We start from the raw sequence: 22,597 nt of genomic DNA on the forward strand, positions 1-22,597 counted from the left end.
TTTTCTACAAATTCCTGTCTCATTTAGTGCACAAGGTGAACATATACAACATCTGTTTGATATTTTTTTCTATTGTTTGCCAATGAAAACTTTTATTGCAATAACACAAGTAGGAAATATTGCTGTTCTTTCAGCAACATTTTTAGGGAATTATGTAACACATATCTGTATGCTACTTTTTACTTGTTTTTGTAATAAAGTATTAATTGGATACAAAAAGAAAATATTAATTTACTTCAAAGGAGAACTGCTGTGCAGTAGGGTTCAACATACCTGTAAAGGCTGCAAGATGCTTCAGATTTCTGCAGATCATTGAACTATTCTTTGATGATATTTTCAGAAGCTCTTTTTGAAGGAGCATTTCTGACGGGAGAAGACTCTCAATCACAGTAGGTATTTGGATATTAGCTACTTAGCATTTGCTGTTAGGTACTTCCCATTAAGGTGTGGCAGACACCTCCTGGACTTTCAGCACATTTATTTTACTCTCATTAGCCTGCTAGTCATCACATATCAGCAACATAAGGTTTAACCTCTCTGTTTTCCTAAATATAACCTGAAATCAGTCTGACAAGACAAGGTACAGAAGCAGACAGTCCCTGATTATGGGAGAAAAAGGTTAATGCTAAAAATCCTATGGCTACCTTCATCTGTTCTGTTGTTTGCCATCAAGGTCAGTGTTTACTGGCTTTCTTGTCGTTACTGCTCTTGTCTTCAGCTGGGAATATTGACATGTCCATGTCGGGGCTGGAATATTGTTCTCACAGTGCTTGCAGAGCCCCTGTGAGAAGATTCAGAGTTGTTATAAAAAACTACAATATCAGGTTGGTGGTTAAAGATGAGGCCAGGTTCACTGCCTGCAAGCATGACCCTAACATATTTGCCTGATGATCATCAGTAGAGGAGTTAGGCTGTATCAGAAGAATATACTGGTGTTAAGGTATTTAGAGTAGCATCAAAATACGTCCCTTAACACTAATATAATAATCATTCATATTTTTATTCCTATTTAATGAGCAGAATAACACAATTTAAGCATAACTCTCTATCTATATCTTTTTTTTTTTTTTTTTAGTATCCTCACCTAGGTGACCTAATCTGAGGTTCATCACTTGTCCTACACCTAGTACAATTTTTCTTCCTTCTGTCCTGATAAGAGTGTACATTGTGTGAATGCCTTAGCATGTTTTTATGTGATCGATATACCTTCTCCAATGCGTGCTTGAGTCCTACAGCTACAACCAAAGTGATGCAGGAATTTGCCACATACCTACTAGTGCTAATGGCAATGCTAAAATCCTCCATGGGTGAAATCTGTATGTTTGCCTCACCTTAACTGTGTGTGGATATAGATCAGATAAATTAGACACAGGCACACACACATACATACATGCATACCGCTATGGACAAATTAATTTAGAACTGATTTAATAAAAAATAAAAGCTAAAAAAAAGTCTGTGTCCTATTTTTCATCCAGTACAGTCTTTAATCTTCTCGGCAATGTGTAGCTAAACTTAATTTAAAGAATTCTCATGAGACTGACATAAATTGGTTGCCCAGCAGTCAAGATCATCTAGAAAGGCTAATCTTTAAACTACAAAGACCAGGAACTTCCACATCAAAAGATTATACATTTTTCACTCGAGCTTTTTCAAGCAAGATGTTAAAGGACACAAAAGTAAAGAAATAAAGACAGGCAGATGTAAAAACATGCATACTTTAAAAGGCTCATCTATTTTTTAAAATTTCTTCACCCTCTTGAAAAAAATGTATTTCCAATACATTTACAAATAATTTTGCTGAATTTATTTTAAGTAATTAACTCAGATTAAAAAAAAAAAACAAAAAAACACATCAGTAATTGAAGACTCGAAGAGACAGAAATAACTAGTAATGAGAAAACATTGTGGGCAATCAACTAATTCCTGTCCTTCAAACCCACTTCTTTTACTTGTTGTCTGGGATGAATATAGCTAACTCAGATTTGAATATTCTGTTTCTCAGTTCCAGCATTTGGAATATTATTGGGCTTCATTTGCTCATATATATATGCATTTATAATATGTGTGTATATATATATATATATATATATATATATATATATATGCATATATATATATATATATATATATATATATATATATATATATATATGACTTAACTACTAACACATTTTGAACAGGATTTATGAACTGTTGTCCCAAATCAGACAAGCCATCCATCCAGCAGTAGCTCAACCTCTTTGTTGATAGCTTAATTTTATTAAATTTCATCAAATTAAAACTTAGAAGCAAGCTCTTTTATGCATGTGGTGTTTGGGTTTACTGGGGTGGGAGAGGGAGGCCTTCAAAGAACAAATGACATCCCCTTGTCCCAAGTTCAAATTATTTTAGGACAGGATGACTTGCCCCCTGGAAGTTACCTATTACCTGTAGACATCTATGAGAGGTAACTTTTTAATCCCATGAGAAATGTTACCTGTGAATCAGTAAAGATTACCATTGAGAAAGATACTGAAATGAAAAGTTCTTAAAAACTTTGATTACGTGAAAATTTAATTGACATTTATAAAGATCTTTCTGAAACTACTGTCGTAACAGTTGTGATCTGTTTTGCATGATGTGCTCCAAATTTTCAAGTTTCATATGTTTTAATGTTAGGAAGCATGTTAAAATATTTCCCCATTTTCAGTGGTAGAAGATAGAGCTGCCAGGTTTTCCACCAGGAAAAATGACACAACTGTTAGGAGCCAGCAGTATGCCTTTGCAACAAAGAGGGCCAACAGCATCTGGGGCTGCATTAGGAGAAGTGTTGCCTGCAGCTCAAGGGACGTATAAGCTGCTTCCAGGATAACCTGTTAAACGTATCCCAAAGGGAATTCTGCCTCAAATGCTGTAGGATTAGAGTGGAACTACTTCAATACTGAGATATTTCATGGAGTGAAATATGGGGACAACAGCCTAGTTTTATAAGGTCCAGTCTGCTCGGTGCATAAACCATGCCAAATTCATATCTGAGATTCTCTCCACCACTACCTGGTTTTGTGCTTACATGCTGCTGCTTGTATGCTTTTATTCTTGATTAACAGTTAACCCTGACAGATCAAAGACAATAAAAACACAACAGAAACAAAAATTCTATGACAAATTCAGTGTTATCTTTATAATATTTCATTTAATTTCACCAAAGCTGTAAAGATAAGTGAAGTCAGATGTTACAGCTCCGTGAGGTTATTATTTGTTTCTTGGTGGTTTGATATGTTTTCTGTTTAACAGATGCTGTACCTCAGGGGAGGAAAAAAAATGACAATTACAGTTTATAATTAATGCCTCTTTAGTTTTTAGTTCCTAACATTTTAGTAACTAAACACAACAATAATTACACTGCAGTGCATGCAATTCCTCCATTAAAAGGCTCGTTTAGAAAAAGAAATTTCTAAATTAAGTTCAGCCTAATATCCATCTGCGTTTTTTCATCCAGTGACACTCTGTTGGAAAATACAGAAAGAGTTCTATACCGTGACCAGAACTTGAAGGTCTCAGTCTTGGATGAGTGACATAATTTCTTCTTCTTCATATCTCTCCCATTAAATCTTCATTTATTTCTGCAGAGCTTTGGTTAGAGACTCTTAATCCTGCTGGGATTTAAGTACTGAATGTAACTGGAGTGCAGACTAGATTTGATAAAATATGTACTTCTTAGAGAAAACTTAAAAGCCAAGGAATGTATATTATTCGGATTCAGTAAGAAGGTATGAGTTTTGAGGACATGGGTCTAGGGCACCTCTGGTCCTTGCACCTAACTCTGAAATGAGTTACATGGCACTTAAGTCCTTTTGTTAAGCTACCTGTCTGCTTCTCTGTAGATACGTCAAGAACAAATTGTATCAGACCAGGCTAATCTCTTGCACAACAACCTAGCAGATAAAAGACAGCAGATGTCAAATACTAGGAATTTTTAAGGTTTCACATAACAGACCTAGAGCAAATTGGGAAAGATGGCTTAGATAAAAATGCTATTCTCAAACTAAAAAAATATGGTTGCCAAGGCATATTTGGGGTAATTGGCACCGACTCGGGGTCAAAATGGAGAGTTGCTCTGAGAGATGTTTATCAAGGGCCTGTCCTGGAATGGTACGGTTCAATATCTGTGTTGTTGATGGGGTGATAGAGGAGACCACATGGCTTACTCAGTTCCAAGACAGTCTAGATGGAAGGGAGCTAGCTTGCCAGGGGATGAGTTTTAGTTTAAAAGGGAGTCTTGACAAGTGGAGATTCAATCTGAGAAAGGTACAGCACACTGACAAATGCACACTAGTACATAAATGCAGAAAAGGAAACTGATGGGCTGTGATGGTGTAATCCTCTCCCCAACTTCCCTGCTTAAGCAGAGCATCCAATCTAAGCAGATAACCATCACTGGCAGTCAGGAAGGATGTGTCTGGCTGTGATGGCTCTGGCCTGCATTCAGGGGAGACAGAAGACAAATAGCCAAGGGCTAATTTGAGCAATGCATGCACACACACAAACACAGCAACCACAGCAATGGCCAAGTTTGGAAGAAAGTCCAACTCAAGCCAAACTGAGAAGCAACTAACATCTGTATGCAAATGTGATCATAACTCAATCATTTTATGCCATAAATAGTGAGCAGTTCAGGAGCCCTTTGAGGTCTCCTGACACAACAGTGGGCTGCACTCTGGGACCTCCCCTTGGGCAGGGACCCTCCCAGCATTACCTCTGGAGATTGAGAAGACCCTTGTTAATACAGGTAAGCACACTGGGAAAGAAACAGCACGTTAATGTGCTGTAATGGTGCTCTGTGATCACACTTTATAATCTCAACTAAGTAGCATAAAGGATTAGTGTAATGCTTATAATCCTTTAGACATAAACTGTTGACCAAGTCTGGGTCTGGGAATAGATTCATTCACACCTAGGCTCTTTACCTCCTCAGTTCAAGGGGTTTGGAAAGCAAGAGCATCCTTGAACCTTGCCAATCAACAGGAGTGTTTCCTTAATGTAATGTCACCTAACCCAGCTTCTTATGTAGTCTCTATGTAGTATATAATGTCTTCTGCTCTTTGAGTAGTATATAAAATCTCTTATACAGTGTGTAATTGAGTGTATCTTCCAATTATAATCAGGTGTGTTTTGCCATCATTGACCTTGGTTAAGCTTTGCTATCAATAAATCATATTGCTGTTTCTCTTTTGAGAGTGATATGCATATCATTCCTTCCCTCCCACACACACACTGACACTGGCTCAGAAGCTGTCCTGTAGGAAAGGATTAACATAGGTTACCCCGGATGATTCTCAAGTGTTGCATTTCTGCAAGAACAACAAATTTCAGCCCATCACTTAAAAAGAGTGAGATAAAGCTGCAGAATGCGTGAGCTGGTCCATGCACCTTACTCAGGTCTGGCAAAGCCTTGCTACAATATTGTGTCCAGTTTTGGACATGACAGCAGAAGGATGTGGAGCAAATTTGGACAGAAATGAAATGCGTGCTGAGAAAAGTCACAGTGCCATATGGAAAAATTGGACAAAACAAGGTTGTTTAGCCTAGAGGAAAGGGAACTAGATGGTCACATGATAGCAATCAAGTAAATAAAGAGAAAGAGGTTCATCTGCTTTTCAAGTCCATAGCAGAGAAGACAAAAAATAATGGTTGTAAATTATAACAAGCAAGTGGCAGCTTAGGTACTTGTGGTTTGAAGTCTCCAACTTGGGAACTTTTTAAAAGCAAAAATAATCTCACTAAAGATGATCTTACCTTAGGAATTTGGCTGCACTAGGTGATTTCTTTAAAGCCCCTTCAGTCCTGTGATTGGTTTATTGATGTCTAAATCAAGACTGGTTCTAAATCTAGACTGGTTTCATGTAGTAAAGACCTCAAATAATAGCAAAACTTAGTCTTGAATGTCTTCAGTATTTTTTTAGGTTATCCAGACCATAATAGTATTGTTTCCTGAAGCTGTAAAAATGATTGTGCCTATATTATTTTGCATTAACTGGAAGATAATGGAAATACTTGCTGCTTCCAGTAAGAAAGTATTGCAATGTAGGCAGTGTTTGCTTCATTTATTGCTCTTCCTTGGACCTGTTCAGCTGTAGCATGATTTGCCAATTATGAAACAGAGGGAACTACTGAAAATTGAAAGGCAGTGGCCAGGTTCATCTCACCTTCCCATGCCTCCAATATGAACATCTACAACTACACCACTCATGCTGATCTCCATTCATAGTGAACAGAGAGAACCAGGCAATTTTAGGATGCAATTTATTTGACTTGCTTTAAATGTCTTTATTAAGGTGAGATGAACAGAAGTGCTTCTTTCTCTCCTCTGATTAGACACAGGCAGGCTGGATGAATAGCTCAAACAGGGAAATCTGCATGGCAAATATCCTTATCTTCTCAGATAAACTCTACCTGGTGTGTCAGTTTCAGAGTGCACCAGTATCCACATCAAACTACAAGATACACAACAGTACTGACAGCTTTTTGAAATAGAACGTAGAAGGGGGAAGACTTCACCACATCTCTCAATTAAATCCTATAACTGTTAACAGCAGATAAAACTAGGAGGTGGGAAAGAAGCACGATCATGCAAATTATGTTAAAAATAGAGAATTATTATGTAAAATCAGGGCCAATATCTTTTAGCTGAAGAGCCTATTGATTAAAATTGCTTTGTACATGACTGCAGTGCACTGATGTTTATTTTAGATTAGAACTACCACTCCCACTGAAAAACTCAGTATTTCTTCCCTTTGGCACTCCAGATGAAATGAAAGATCAGGTTCATTCTATGTCTAGGGTTAAATACTTATTATCAGATTATTATACTTTCATTCATTAAAAAAATATATATTAAAAGGTAGGAGCACTTCATCTCACTTGCAGATAAAAAATAGTAGCCTTTCCTATTCCAGTATATTCAGTAAAACTGTATTTTGTAGTTGAAAATGAGTAGAATTCATGCTCTAGCCCCATTTTTTGGACTTTTCTTCTTTTCTTCTGGCCTCAGAGTTAAGTAAAATAAAATTGAAGTCTTACCGAATATATACATGGTATTACCAGTGCCTCCTTAGAAGGGCCTGGCATCCTGACTGGTTCAGTAGTCTCTGGTTCTTCTACCTTGCCTCTCTCTCCTCTTCTTACCTCCTCCCTCTTCAACATTTTACCCCATTTTATTTCAGCCTCCTTATATCTACTATAGTTTTCTGTTCCAGGATTGCCTATGACAGTCAGACCCCATGCGAATGGCCGCAGTGCATGAACCCAATTAGCAGAAGCATTTAATTTTCAGTTTCTATTGTGAAAGTTTCTTTCCATAGAGCCGTCACCCTCAGACAATCACTTGCAGGAGAAAAATAGAAGAAAACACTTAGCTCTGGGGTTTCTAGAGACAAAGTTTTCTCAAGTGCATAAATGATCTATTTTTGTTTGATTATTTGAAGATTCTGAGTGCAAAAGCAGGTCAGTGCTTCCAAAGACCATCCGCTAGACATGTTCTCCATGGACCCTGAAAATATACACAGCATCAGACTGCATTTCTTTAAGCTTTCCACAAAATCCATTGTTTACACACTAGTTTGCATATAAAACAGAACAAGTGCCCTGATGAAGCAACTAGGGATTACAAGATTTCTGAGAATTCAATGTTACTCAGATACATTGAAGCTCTGAAAAATCAAGCTCGGGAACATTTCTCTGAATAGCAGGGATTATGCAGCAGTCCCTAGAGCTTCATTATGAGCATGTTTTTTAATAGCCCAATGGGACTTGTGGTGAGGCAGAAAAAGACTGTGTAAATGGAAAAAGAGTTATTAGTTAATTCCACTCCTTTTACAACAACTAAAAACATCCCCATCCTCAACCATGACATTTTGAATGCCCAGCAAAAGTTTCCATAGATCTTCAAAGGTAAACCCAATATTCTTGCTCAAGTGGGAAAAAATTTATAAACATGATGCTTTGTAAAATAAATAAATAAATAAATAAATGAACAATTTGCACTGTGGAGTGTTTGTAAATATGGCATGCAATGCTGTTGCATTTGGGCTGGACCATTACATTGCTACATTCACTGAACATCATCAGCTTATTTTAAACAGTATAAAGCTGAGTGTGTACTGCTGAAATGCATCACAAATTAACATGTTAGTTTTCCTTAAAATAAACTGCTAAGCACCAAAATGCAGAAATTCCTAGAGAAATTTATTATTTCTAAGTCACCTTCCTGTCATTGTCACCCAGAGACGGATTGAAAAAGCTCTTACAAACAAAGGCCTGCTATCACTGACGCAGTCAATGAAACATGGAGAAGTTTACTGGATCAAGCTCTTAATTTCCTCTTTAGCATTTTAAATAACATAGCAAAAATGTTTCATCAATATTTTACATGCATATTTACTGATTTTCTGTGACCTCCACATAACTGGTGTATTCCAGATTGTATTCCTTGAAATTGCATTATAAATAAACCATATAGACACAAAAAGCTAAGTGCCCAGGTGGGTAAATAAGCAGATTCAGGAATTCTACGTGGTTATCACTCTCTGGAGTTCACCTTGGATGAAGATGCATGGTGTAAATTGTCTTCTACAAAGAAACAGGTCCTCCATGGCAGAGAATACAAATAGCTATGAGATACTCATAATGCAGTAGAAATATGTTTGCAAAACAAAACAAATAAAAGATCAGAGAAAAGAATGAATGCAAATCAGAAAGGGACGCAACAGTAGGTGCTGTGTGTCTGCCACAACTGCACTGAGGGCTTTTAAATGTGTGAGGCTAGGTTTCAGATGGCGGCAGTGGCACCATCATGCTGTTAAGCAATGGTTTTCAACAGACCCAAAAAGTTGCAGCTGTACCCCAGAAAGGCTCCTTCCAAACCTGAATCCAGTAAACACTAAAAGATGGAATTGCCAGCAGTGACTGCATAGCAAATTAGAAGAGTTTGAATATATATAAAACAAGCAAAAAGTCAAGCCAAGCCAAAAAAAAAAAAAAAGTCCAATAAAATGAGGGTTTGGCAACAATCTTTTCTGATCTCTATACCGATAGCAAAGCTAGAAAAAAAAAATGGAGCAAAATAAGGTAAGAATTTTCAGCTTGCAGCTGCTAAACCCCAGCTGCACACACCTCATGTGGCAGCCCACACACTACTCTTGCTGCTTTCCAGAGGCTGCACCTGGTGATCTGACCTTTCAGGGAGATAACAGGGAAGGAATGCCTTGTTTCCTGCTTGACCAAGAGGCAGGTAAAAATGCTGGAAATTGCCTAAGGCAATCACTGTACCCCAAACAGAAATAAGCAGCCTCAGTGTGGCTCTGCTACTGGAACAGAGAAAAGTAAATCCAATCGCTGCAGCATACTGCTCCCTGTGCAGTAACACTTACCCTTTTTACAGGTGTGGCTAGTGGACTGACTTTGTTAGAAATGTCACCTTATACTTTCCATTAGGAAATTTTGTTCACAATTTTCAAAACTCTTTTTTTTTTTTCTTTCCAGGTATATGGATTGACATTTTCCATGCCCAAATGCCCAGAATGCAGACTTTGATGAATCCCTTACATGTTGATGTTTCTCTTTAAGAAACATTAGGACTCCACCGCTTAGACAAGGACTTGTCATTTAACAGGAACATAGTTTTTGCACTGTTAATCTTGTCCTGTTGCCTCAAACTCAGGCAAACTGGCTGCCCAAGTGAATAAAGACACCTGATATTTTACAAGTGCAATGTGTCAGGATGCAATAAGCATGAATGAGACTCTCGGAATATATTCAGGCAAATAAACTAAAATGTGCCTGATCCCTGGTACAGAGACCAGCTGGCCTGGCATTGCTCATGTCATTATTATATTATCTTGCTCCTTACAGCAGGGGGACTTCATTGCAACTGTCTGCTAGGAAAGGTCCCTGGCTGGGCTAATTTCCAAGCTGTGCCAGTGAGTAATTTGTGAGAATGTTAGCTGGACAAGGACAAAACTGTGTCATCACCTTTAATTTATTAGTATAGCTTTAACCACACAGTTCCTTATCCCATGTGTCATCTTCATGTACAAGTACACTTCATACTCTCACTGTTCCTGAACACAACTGGGCTGTGTGAACTGTACTGACCATACAAGTTGGCCCAGACTTGCCATTGGAAAGCTGGACTTTCCTTGAAATAGCTCCTTTTGACCAACCTTAGAAAACCCTTCTCCCCACCTGAGGTCGTGGCGTTGTGCTAAAAGCAGCCTGACTTGGTGCCTGCTGGATTTGGTGTGCTGAGCAAGGTGGTGATGGACCAGAGAAAGCAAAAGAAGACATGGGAACACCATGTCTGGAGCTGCTGGAGAGATGAGGAATGTCCAGGTAGCATCAGGTGGACACAACAGGTTGAGGTCCAGTGAGCTGCATTCCCTATTATCTAGCACCAACCCATTCCCAGAGTAGCTCCGTGATGCTACTCTGCATGCTCAGTGAGAGCATGCTCATCATCGTGGTGGAAAAAATAATCTGTGGCCATATAATCAATTATAATTATATATCATAATTCAGATATTATAACATGCCTATTATAATACATGCCTAAAAAAGGCAAATTAAGGTTGAACAAAAAGGCTTGACTTGACCACCTTGTAGCTTTTTAGTGTTTGTCTTTCCAACATATTAGGGTACTTTTAAAAAAGATATTCTGGTTTGTCATTTAAGATAAAATGTATGCAAATGTATTTATTCTTTCTCTGTACAGAGATGCCATGAACATCTTGGGTGCTATGGCAAACCAAAAATCTCTAGGCAATGCCATTTAGAAATAGAAAACTTATCTAACAATATTTGCAGTTAAATAAACACCTTTGCTTCTTCGTAAAATTGCCAGAGACCATCCTTCATGTAGAATTTTGGGATGATGGAATATGTATATCTGTTAATGTTACTAAATCATAGTCACAGTAATGAGCTGCTGAACAGTGGTTTGCTTTAACGTTGAAAAAACAATAGTCAAATGGTTGAAAAACAATTTTTTGGTCAAATCAGTTCAAAACTTCACAGGGTTTAAGATATGGAAACACAAGAGATGATCTCTAATGTGCTCAGAAAGTACAAATGACATTTGGACCTCTCTAAAATGTTGACTAAATCAGCTGTACTATAGACTAATTAATATAATCTAACCTTCTTTTTACAGCAGGGATATATGAAATATTCACAGATAATAGGTCAGACGTGGAGACTTAAAAGGAAACAACCTTTTAATACAGAGCTTACATTAAGTTTAATGTATTCATTTGGCCCTGTATTCTACTTAGAAGATTTGGCAGCACAATATGTGCTCATTCTGTCACACCAGTATAAAATCCACTTGTTTGACATTGGTCATTAATGTATCTTTAAAAAAAAAAAAAAAAAAAAAAAAAAGCTAACACAAGATTAAAAATTAGGTCAAAATCAGGATGATTACATTTTTTGTCACATCTGGCATACAGTAATTATTTCAGTATCTTATAATGCAAGTGACCAAGCCCATAAGAATTCAATTATCCATGCACATATCATGAGGCAAATCCAGACACTTCCTGACTAATAAAATCTGTTCTTTCATCTCCCAAGAACACACTGCACACTCTCCATTACTCCATATACTCTTTGTTACATTTTAGAGCCAATGAAAGTGCAGCGCCACTGTGAGGACACACATTCATATCACTGGCAGCAGGCACCACCGCTGTCTCCTGACCTTTATTCTCCTTGAATCATTTGGACACCTTAGTCTGCTGTCTGCCCAAAATGCACATGGACCAACATGAGTTTGGCTGGCAGTCCAATGGTGTATGATGTTTGGATTCATAGATGACAAGTACTGGGATTTGGGAAGTGTGCTTGTTTTGAGGATGGACAAAAATGGTCACAATTAGTATTAAAATTCAAAATGAACTGTGACCACATGCTCATTAAGGAAGCAATTAGACAAACTGTGTGCTATTATACGACTGTTTATTTGTGAGAAATGCTCCCAATAAATATCAGCTGTAACTAGTAGAATTGGTAATCATTCAAGCAATTTATATCAATATTTTAAAAGGAGTTTGTTTTTTGCCTTTTTTTAAGCGTCCTTTTTTTTTTTTTTTTTTTTTTTTTTTTGAGTCAAGCCTCCTGATACATTCATGACCCTACTGTCCCATCTCTCCATGTCCTTTTAAATGTGGCCCAGGCCCTATGTATATGGGCTTGCCCGTTGTTAGGTGCCTCTTCAGCATCTCTTAAAATTTGGGCCCTAAATGCAGACTGAAGTATCAATCCTTTTTACCCAAAGGGATGAGGGATAGCTCTACAGGTGCAGGTTCATGGGGGCTTGGAGGGTTAGCATTCACTGCATGTTCTGGATTACACGAGCACAGAGAGAAACTGCATCCCTGATTTCAGGTCACCTACCAGGGCAATCTGAATGTGCACAGGGACATCTTGGACACAGTCCAGATTTCAGACTGTCTATTGGGTCCACATAGCTCAGCTAAACATAGACGGGATGATGGGGTCACAGTGAATTCACAGCTTTAATGAAAGGGAACTGATATTCTCAGCAACAGGGCCTGTATCTCACCATCTGTACCATTGTACAGTATTGCAATATTTTTAAGTCCAAAAAAGAGGGTAATTTTAGGTTGTAGTTCTCTTTGTTTCCACACAAAGAGACAACAACAAAGACATATCTGGAAATAGAGCATTTCTAAAGAGTCTCCTTGTTTTTTTCTGTTTTTTTCTTTTTTTTTTTTTTTTCCCTGAAGTTGTGTAGGAAGTTCAATAGCCATTAAGTATTCATGAGCAACTCTGCAGGTCGGTAAAGAAAAGGAGACAAAATTGGTTCAGCAACAGATCAAGAAAGGTGCCTGCAAACAGAAATGATTTCCATGCAATTCTGGGATTTAGTGTGTGTTTTTCCAGCTTTTCTTATGTACAAAGCCTTCTCTTAGGGTAATATTTAGTCCAGCACAGCACATTCCCTTCATCTATGGAGTTAGCAAAAGGGGGGACAAAAACTCTTCAGGTTGTAGAAGTTGCATTTAATAGGATTCACAGAAGAGATTTAGGGAGCTAATCATCCTTATAGCTTCTCAAGTCAAATTTTTATCCCCAAAAGCTACTAAATTTTTAACCATATATTTTTGGCAGTAGTCTCCAGAAATTATCTCCCCTTGGAGCACACTGAGTTGTGTAGGCTGTATTACCTAAATGAGCTTCTTTGCCATCTCTGTAACACCTAAATTCTTGTCTATAGACATATAACGAGGTATTCCCTTCTTTATCTCACCAGGCTGACCACTTAACAAAGCCAGAAGAGTACAGATATTCAGCACAGGGCCTGGGACACAGTGACATGCAGCTCTGCAGTGCCTAGATGCCAGGATCCAGAGCTGCAACTGACTGGGCTAGGTGCCCAAAGAGTCCTATCCAAACCGGAGCAGAGCTCAGGTGTCCACACCATGATTCAAAACAAATGGCACCCTCACCCTCTGCCAGCCAAAGGAAGCACCATGGATGACAGGATGTTTGATACTCTGTATGTGTATCTATAACCACATACATAACCATATAGAGGAAAAATGGTGGAGAAATGCAAACCAAGCCAAGGATTACTCTGCACATGTTTATCCCTCTCTGCCTTCCCCCTGCCATGGGTTCAGTGTCATTTAAACAAGTAGAGCAGGAGGAATATTGTCCACAGTTTGGATAATTTGGAAGGAGATATTTGGTACCTTATGTCCCAGTGGGTGGGCTCAGAGTCCTGCACTGGGAGATGGTAGAAGGCAGACTAGCTGATATTTCTCATCATCTGACGGTTACTGAAGCTCACTGACATGGCTGACATGAGGCAGACATGGAAGGGCTGAGTTCCCACCAACATTTTCACCAAATTCAACAAAGCTGAGGGCAGCTCAGTCATGAATGTTAGATTCCTTCCATCTCTCACCCCTATTCATCCCTTGCAGAGGCAAAAACCCTTAGCGTCTCCTCAGCACAGGAGGGCACATGATGTTATGAAAACATTAAGGAGGAAAGTAAGTCCACATGCTAACATCAAGTTTCAGTCTTGGAACCCTTATATATATAAGGGTTTTGACTGTTTTAGTTTTCAGAATTATTGTACAACACAAGCATAATGTTCCTCAAGCCTTTCTATGGATTCTTGCAATTTTCCCACTACCAACTGCTTGACCATGTTTTGTCAAACATTTTCTGTGCTCCCTGGCTGGAAGCAGTTTGAGCCTTGTAGGCTAAGTACAGGGTCAAGGCTGTCAGGGCCGATAAGGACTGTGAAAACACATTGAAAAAGACCTGGAAATATTGAGATGTAATGCAAGATTTTGAGTGATTATGGAACACCAACATTAAAGAGATATCTGGAAGAAGAGACTTAGAGACTTAATCAAGATGAGGGACCGCGGCTGTATGGATCTTCTACCTACCCTGTGTGTAGCAACTGTGGCTGTGCTGTCAGAAATCCAAACAGATTAATAGAAATTGTGAATTAAATACCACAACAATCAACTGGTCCTTTTCAGATGTACTTTAATCATCTGGTAATTCCCAACACTGAAAAGTGCACAATTGTACTTCAATTATCATCTCATCACTGTCTCGTCAGAGCAGTCACCCCACACAACAAAGGCAGATTGGCTACCCTATCTGAAAATAAAGTATGTCTTGGCTCTGAAGAATCTCTCTTCCTGCAACACTTCTCCTTCACCTGAAGAAAAGACATGTAAATTGAGATTGCCAAGGTTGGCTATGAACTGAGATGTTAAATTTGTCCTCCTCCATATAAGGATTTAGGAAACAGTATACTTCATAGCAATTTTGAATGAGATTCTTTTAAATGTTTTTGATTTATTTAATTTGCTGTGCCATGTTGATAATATAAAAGATATACAATATCACATACAGCAATAAAATAAAAAAATAATTACACAGGTGGATTACTAAAGGCTTATTTGATCATATTTTTATAATATTAACATGCTAGATCAGAATTTGTGGTCATGTTTGTCAGACAAATGCCAAAAAATTGCAATCGCACAGTCACTGGGAGTTACTTCTGCACATCCACAAAAGCTGCACTCATTTACTTTCAAACTTGTGTCTATGAACCAGTTTAAATGGGCAGTCTAAAATGATTAAACAATGAACTGCTTCTTCAGTGGTGAGAATCTCTTCAACTACAGAAGTTCAGTAGCTCCTGGTGCCATTAGATCAAAAGCCTGATCCAGGTCCTAGCTTTGTGGGGGAACTTGCTCATACTCCTTTCTCACTTGACCAGTGTTGAGCTTTCAGACCTGCACAGCTCCTACAATGTTTGAAAACTTCTGATAATGCAGACCTGCATTCCTTAAACATTTGTCATTCTGGTGAAGAAAAAAAAAAAAAAGTATAAATAAATTTCTATAATTACAGTAAAAAGCATTGCTTTCTCATGATTCTAAAAAACATTTTTAGCTGTATTCAAGCTGAATTCATTTTATATAATTGCCTCAGATCCTGTCATTCAGCTGCTAAAAATCATTACCCCGGCTGGCCCCTAGCAGTCTTTCCCCACATCTGCCCAACCAGTCCTGACCACATACATGTGCAAAAGGCTGTCCCATGCTCCAGGGTATGTTGGAAATGTGGGAAGATATCAATAGCCAGTTCAGGCTAATGAAAACACATCTCTGCAGGGGCTGAGCAAGCTGATGGTTGGTTGTTAATTATATGGGGCAAGTTCAATTGCATTTCCCTTCAATAGGTTTTATCTGACTATGATATCTACTTGGTTTTTATAGCCACTTAATTACATTGCATCCTTCATACTTACAAAATGCAGAAACTGTTATTAAATAGATAATTCTGAAAAATGCTTCTTATCTCATTTTAAATGTTTGTGTGCTGTTTTTATCATATAACCTCACAAAGAAATGTCACTATATATTTATAAAATAGAAAAACTGAAGTAAATGCCATTTTGATATCTAATTTCTTTGTTGCAAAAGAGCAGTTACCAGCTCCATGTTTCTCCCCTTTTTATCCTTTATAGTTCTATCAAAAGAGCCTTCTGTGACTGCTGTGCTGAGCTCCTCTGCCCAGCTCTTTCCTTGCTCGCATTTGGTTTGATTCAGCCTTCCTTTCGAGCTGTCTCTGCTTTACAACTTTTTTGGAAGAAGAAATATCATGTCATGCAACTTAATGTCTCTTCTGCTTTCTGTGCAACAGCCAGTGTTTTCTTTCTTGATAACCCATCCTGATATTTTTTGTTCCCTCTTTAGTATCTGCTTCTCCTTTGTGACTCCTCTTTTACACTTCAGTTCTGTTTTCTTCCTGTGCTTACTTGGTTTATGTGGTTGTGGTTACTCAGAGTCAGCCAGAGCTTTCAGCCTGGCCCCTTGCAGATCCAGCCCTTTGCTTGTTGTCTCTCTCTGTTCAGACTTGTATCTCAGCCTACCTCTCTGCCTTGTCTTGGACAGAGTTCCAGAATCTCTATCATCTTTCTTATCATGATCTTTTTTCTTTCACACAATTCAAAATTTTACTGCACTCCCCCTAACACTTCCATAACTTGGCAGTTGTATTTGAGTTTTCCTTCTTATTTTACCTCTGTCCAAATATTTCTAGTTCTTCTGTCAAATTTTTCTGTCTGTCACTTATGGAAGAAAAGTCATATCTCTCTCTCTGTCTCTCTCTCTCTCTCTTTTTTTTTTTTTTTTTTTTTTTTTAAAGTAGCTGGAGTTCTTTGAGGCATTTTGTTCATATATTTTGAAGGGTCAGTAAAGAATTTTTTTTTTTTTTTTTTTTTTTTTTTTTTTTTAAAAAAGCAGAGAAAAAGACTGCCAGTCATGGAGTAAAGTACATCTACACTAAGACATACACTTTGAAATTAGAGCCACAGGAACACCCTTGTCATAGTACATGGTCTGAATACAGATAGTCCATAAACAAAGATAGATGGTTTATCTCCATCTTCCTTGAAACTATTTTATATTTCCATGAAAGCATTCCAGTTAGGCAGCTAGCTGTGTCATCGACCCACTGGGGTTATGTAGGATCTGCTCAGAACTAGAGTCTGAATAACATTTTCTTCTAAGACCTCTAAACAGCATCCAAATCTGATTCACAGTGGCTGTATTCAGTGCCTGGAAAAATAGTTCCCATTCATTATCATCCCTCCTTGGTCTCTCCAGTACTCATCAGTTTGCCAAATGCCATCAGTGTTTTTACTTGTAGTTTGCATTTATCTTTGTGTCTGGCTGGCTCAGTTTCTTTCTGTGTTCTCTAAGGAATTATAACGTAAAAATATATAATGAGTTTTCTTGAAATACCTTTCTAAACTGACATGACCAGCAGGAGGCTGGGGCATGTCCTTGCTCGTATCTACAGCCATTCATCAAGGTGCAGCACTATGGAACAGTATTGCTAGTAGCTGTGGAGCCAGTGTGGGAGAGGGCTATGTGACCTCACCTCTTGGAGGTGTCAAAGCACAGCAAAACTGGTCTCTGAAGGAGCCACAGGGTCAGCATTCAGCTTTTTGTTCGGTAGTTGTGTTGGCAATTGGAAGTTTTATGAATGCTGTTTGCTGTCCATAATTCACTGATTTCTTATGGGACTTATAGGTTCCCACTTGATACCTAAAATGCCAGGAGGTGGAATATCACTGTCAATAAAGTCTTCAGAACATTTGTATTATATCCAGGTGCATTTGTCACTATTTAATCTTCTTGGAAATACTGCCAGGCTGTTATTTAGGCATGATTTATACCCTTTCTGTTAGAGTGAAACTTACTTCACTGGAGTAATCATGGTTTCCAGCCTATCTTTTATCAATGACATGAACTCACTCACTAGCCTAATGCTCCATTATCACAGGAGCATCATATTGGTGTGGTATTACCTTCCCCTGGAGGCGGCGGCTGGATTGCTTTTATTACTTCCTACTTGAACAACTGCTAATCTCTTTCCTGGAGTTCTTCCAGTGGTATGACTATACTTCTGACATGACTGATTCAAGTTGCCCTTGCTGGGATTTAACAGACTAAAATATCTCTCACTTCCTTCAAGGACAGAGATTTGATTTCCTATAGAATCTCTGATTCAAAAACAAGAGTCATTCTTTTGTGTGATTTCCCATTTGTCCTCCTTTTTTTTTGATGAACTTGCCCACTTCATGAGTTTTCTGATGAAACTCATAGGTTCAGATTGCTAATTATTTCAACTTACAGCCAAGCTCTATGATAGTTTACAGCCTGTAAATACCATTGATTTCAGTAACTATTCATAATCTAAACCATCTAGAATTTGTTGTTAAAACTCATCTTTTGCTGCATTAGTTTTCTGGAGTGTGACTTTTTAACTAGTTTACTAACTGGAGCTGCTAAATCACCTTCTTAGTCTTAAATCTAATGTTCAGAATAAAACAAATTTCATTAAACCAGTTCCTGAGTTTTATGTGTATGATGTTATGAGGGCAATGCCTGACAGTATGTGGTACCTGCTTACATACTGCCAACATCTGTGCAAGACTTCTGTTTCCAGTCTACCAGGTACTACTACCAGCTGCTTTGCAGTAGGACTTCTTTGGCAAAGTGTGAAGAAAAGGAGTTAATTGTGGGGAAGGACAGAAGTGTAAAATGAGAGTAAGAGATAAAAGGAGAAATATGGTGAGAACCTGGTTGTGTTGTTCCCAGGCAGGAACACCTGGACTAAATAAAAGCTTCATGCCTTTAATAAAGATACATGAGACAGAACCACCAGTTAGGGGGGATAATTATGCATTGTGTTTCTGCACACAGAAACACTGTATTGGCTCTGGGTGACCCCAGAAAGAAGATCTTTGCTGGAGGAAAAATCCTGGAAGTGGGTGATTATCCTGGAGATCAAGTAGATGGATGGAGACAAATGCTGGTAATGCCCAAGACTTGTAGCTTTAAGCAACAGCACACCAGGAACCAACCTAACTTTCTGCCCAACCTTCCTGGACCAGCAGTGATCTCCCTGTGGATCCAAGAAGTCAAGACCAAGCCAGCATAAAACTGAGGGGTGCATGTGAAGGCAAGGCGGTCAAGTAGCACAAAAGCTCAACCCTTGCTAGTTCTTATATAAAACTCGTTACCCAGATCCACCATCATTTGCTGTTTACTCTGTTTCATCTGTGGCATGCTGGAACCTTGAATAAGAAAGGTGTTTACCTATTTGGTCATTTAGAGTTTTAAAGTTCTTTTAGTTTTGGAAAACTATTTTCATTTAATTTCTTTACAAACAAGTTTGAATAGATTGACTAAATTTTTAATATTACTTAACACACTGGAATCTCCCAAAGCCTCTTTGTACTGTTGTAACATAAATAAGAGCAACCACAATAACTAATTCCTTCTGGTGATGGATCTGATCTCACAGAAGAAAAAAAAAAGAAAAAAGAAAAAAAAAAAGTTGTTAAAGAGCATGAAAAAGAAACATATTGAATTATTTTAAGATCACTTTTCAAAGTTGCCTGGATTCTGACAGTGAAGATTCCTCATTAAAAAATAAAAAGTGTTAGGACCTGGCTATTTCAATTCAGTCTAGTCTACTCACGTCCATGGGAGCCAAAAAGGCACCATAAAAGAAACTGAACCCACAGGGGAAAAAAAAAAAAAAAAAAAAATCAGCAAAGTTTATGGTGAGAATAGTGAGAATCCGATTTTATTTCTACTCACTTCACTGCCACATAAATTTCAAGGTCTAACTGGGATCAATTTATGGTTAAGATTATTAACTGCAGGAAATCACTCATTTTGAAACTGAGCATAAATATCTGTAGTCTGCCACCTGTAATTTGACTATCCAAAATGTTTGCAGAATTTTTCTCAGCTTCTCTTGGGCTCAGAGATGGTGTCAGAAGTAGTGTGGGTCAAGGGCTCAGAGGGACTGTGCTTTTAACTGCACCCATGCTTGGACTCAGTGACGAAACTGTGCTTTCAGATGTTAGGTCCATTAACAATGACCACATTTTTAAATGGAGAGTGTGACTTATTTGATTATCCATTTAGTTGGAACATGATTGCTGAATACCCTCTAGAATAAAGAATTTAAATCAACCCAGTTCTCCCCGGATGTCTTATTAACTACCATTCAATAAAAGAGTGGCAATTACTTGGCTCCAAAATTGTTTTTTCCCCCTCCAACAAAAACATTTTAAAGCATCACGCAAACGTACATGTGGCAGTGGGCAGGAAGTCTCATTTTAGGTTTGGGCAATTAGCCATCCATCTCTGCTTTTTGTTCCCTCAAGGTTAGTTCTTCTTTCATCATGTTTTTGTGGCAAGGAGGTTTTTTTAGATGGATTTGTTCTTGCCTATTCACATAAACACAATGTGGAGATCTTGCAGATTAATTTCTTCCAAAGCAATTACATCTGTGGTAGAAAAGTCACAGTGGCATCACTTACATTTTTCTTATCTCTTTGCCTTTTCTTTTTTCCCCCGTTACCTAATTTCCCACCGACCTTGTTCCTCCTGCACCTTTTAGTTTGGCACTTACCCTGAATTCCATTGAGTCATTAGTGATTGAATGAATGTCTACATGAAACGTACTTTACATCTAGCATAACTACATCATATATACCAGACAGCCCATATGCATATAATACATTCATGTCCTTTCACCTGTATGCTTTTTCCTGTTCATTGGTTCTGTTAATTCACATCTTTTTTTAAAAAAAATATGTTGTTTGCATGAAATACCCAAGCTTGGTATCATTAGACAGATGTTTGTGCCCTCCTTGAGAAACACTTCAAATAAACATATTATAGAATCATTGAATAGCCCAGGTTGGAAGGGACCTCAAAAGATCATTACATCCAACCTTCCATGGGAAAAAGGAGCTCATCTAGCATGCTGTCCAATCACATCTATATTTAACAATGATGATTTCTTATGCCTCAAGCAAATAAAGGAATTTAATGGCATATTGTCTTAAGCAGATCATGCCATACGAGACAGAGAGGAGGGGGGGGAAAAAAGTGGTCTTTCAGTCTTTGACAATATAACTTAAGGTAAAATTCATTTATGATTACAAACAGAGAAAAAGCTGAGCACAGCAGTAAGATACATCATCCACATGAGATCAATTAACATCATTAGCACCTCCTGTAGCTGTGGAGAGTCTCCAATATCTCAGAGAAAAGCAGCATATCCTCCTTGATTACCACTTGTGATAATATCTTACACTCCCATGAGCTCTGTGGGATCGCCTATCTTGCCTTTTGGTAAGTATAGTCACTGATTTGGCCTGAAAATACATAAATTAAGTTTTGTTTGAGGGCTGTCCTCTCCCCTTCAGCCCCCTCCATCTTTCCAGGGTATCACAGTTGTCATAGGCAGTCAATGCATAGAGCTAAGCAGAGAAGCAACATACGTGCTCTCAAATAAAAGGACCACAGGACTAGTGGCCCCAAGACCAAGGAACACAGACCATTCTATGACTACCCTTTGTAGGCTTTGCCCTTTGATGGCCAGGTGGCACCTCTGCAGCCCTTTCCCCTTCCCAGGTGCAAAGATTTGAAGTGTTGGATACCTTAGCTGTGCAGTGCACTGACCATGCAGAGATGGTGCTGAAGAGCTGCAGAGAGCAGAGACGGAGCTGCTGGAGTCCTGTCCTCACTGCCTTTTGGGAGCTAGGTACCTCTGAGGTCCTACCAATCCCTAACACAACCCTTCAAAACAGCCCAGTAATGAGCTAACAGCGACGCCTGTGAGCCCAGCCTCTAATTAGCAATGGAGAAAAACCCAGAGACCATTGCAGAGTCAACAACACTACAAAGAAATTTTTGGTAAAGAAATATTTGATGAATTCAAATGAGATAAAACCACACACATGTTTGCATTAGGACTTGGAAAACTTCAGTTGTTTGCAAAATTCAACATTAGGAAAACTAACACATTTTGGAGTTACATTAAGCCTTGGATGGGAACCAAGAAGAGGCTTCAGCAGTTGTCTAAGCTTTCTGAGAAATCATGACTAAAAATATCTGGGTATGTTTTAGTGTAAGTATATATACATTCTGCAGGCTGTTGCAGCACACCTGTTGTTGTAGGAGTGTGAGAGGTAATTGAAATATCACATTACTATCACCTGGTCACACTCAGCTAGGCCATTTGACATTTACTTTAATCAATTTATATTTCAAAGTTATCTGTGGTTTCATTCAAGAACACAGCTCCTCAAATTTGATTTGGGATATCACTTCAGGGTTAGGCATGTGTACAGCTTATAAGGATCTTAGGTGAAAAAATCAATAGTGCGCAGTTTAATGAAGTTGACAATGCTACCTGCAAGGATGATGCATGGACCTGCACCAGAACTGAGGCAGAATGCCTGGGGTTATTGAATGTGGGCATGAAACTTTCAATGACCATATTAATCCAGACAACCTATAAAAAACACCTCATTTTCATTTTGCTGTCCATTGTTTGCTAGGAACAACAAGACATGGAGAGGTAAATATCACTTCTGTGCAGAGATGTGTGATTCACAGACTATAAACAAGGCCAACTGGCTGCCTCTCAGGAATACACACTGATTTTGTGCTTCCTA

General features: G+C 38.4%; 1 long non-coding RNA gene across 1 annotated transcript; it reads right to left on the minus strand.

Moving 5' to 3' along the window:
- Nucleotides 1-14,551: 14,551 nt before the first annotated feature.
- Nucleotides 14,552-21,682, minus strand: LOC311429638. Its single transcript, XR_014688315.1, has 3 exons — nt 21,578-21,682; nt 20,219-20,416; nt 14,552-15,401 (listed from the first exon to the last, which is right to left on the minus strand). It is a non-coding gene; the product is annotated as an uncharacterized lncRNA (long non-coding RNA).
- Between the last annotated feature and the right edge of the window lie 915 nt (nt 21,683-22,597).

This window comes from Aythya ferina (assembly GCF_964211825.1).
Source record: "Aythya ferina genome assembly, chromosome: 1".
In the NCBI taxonomy this organism is placed as follows: domain Eukaryota; kingdom Metazoa; phylum Chordata; class Aves; order Anseriformes; family Anatidae; genus Aythya; species Aythya ferina.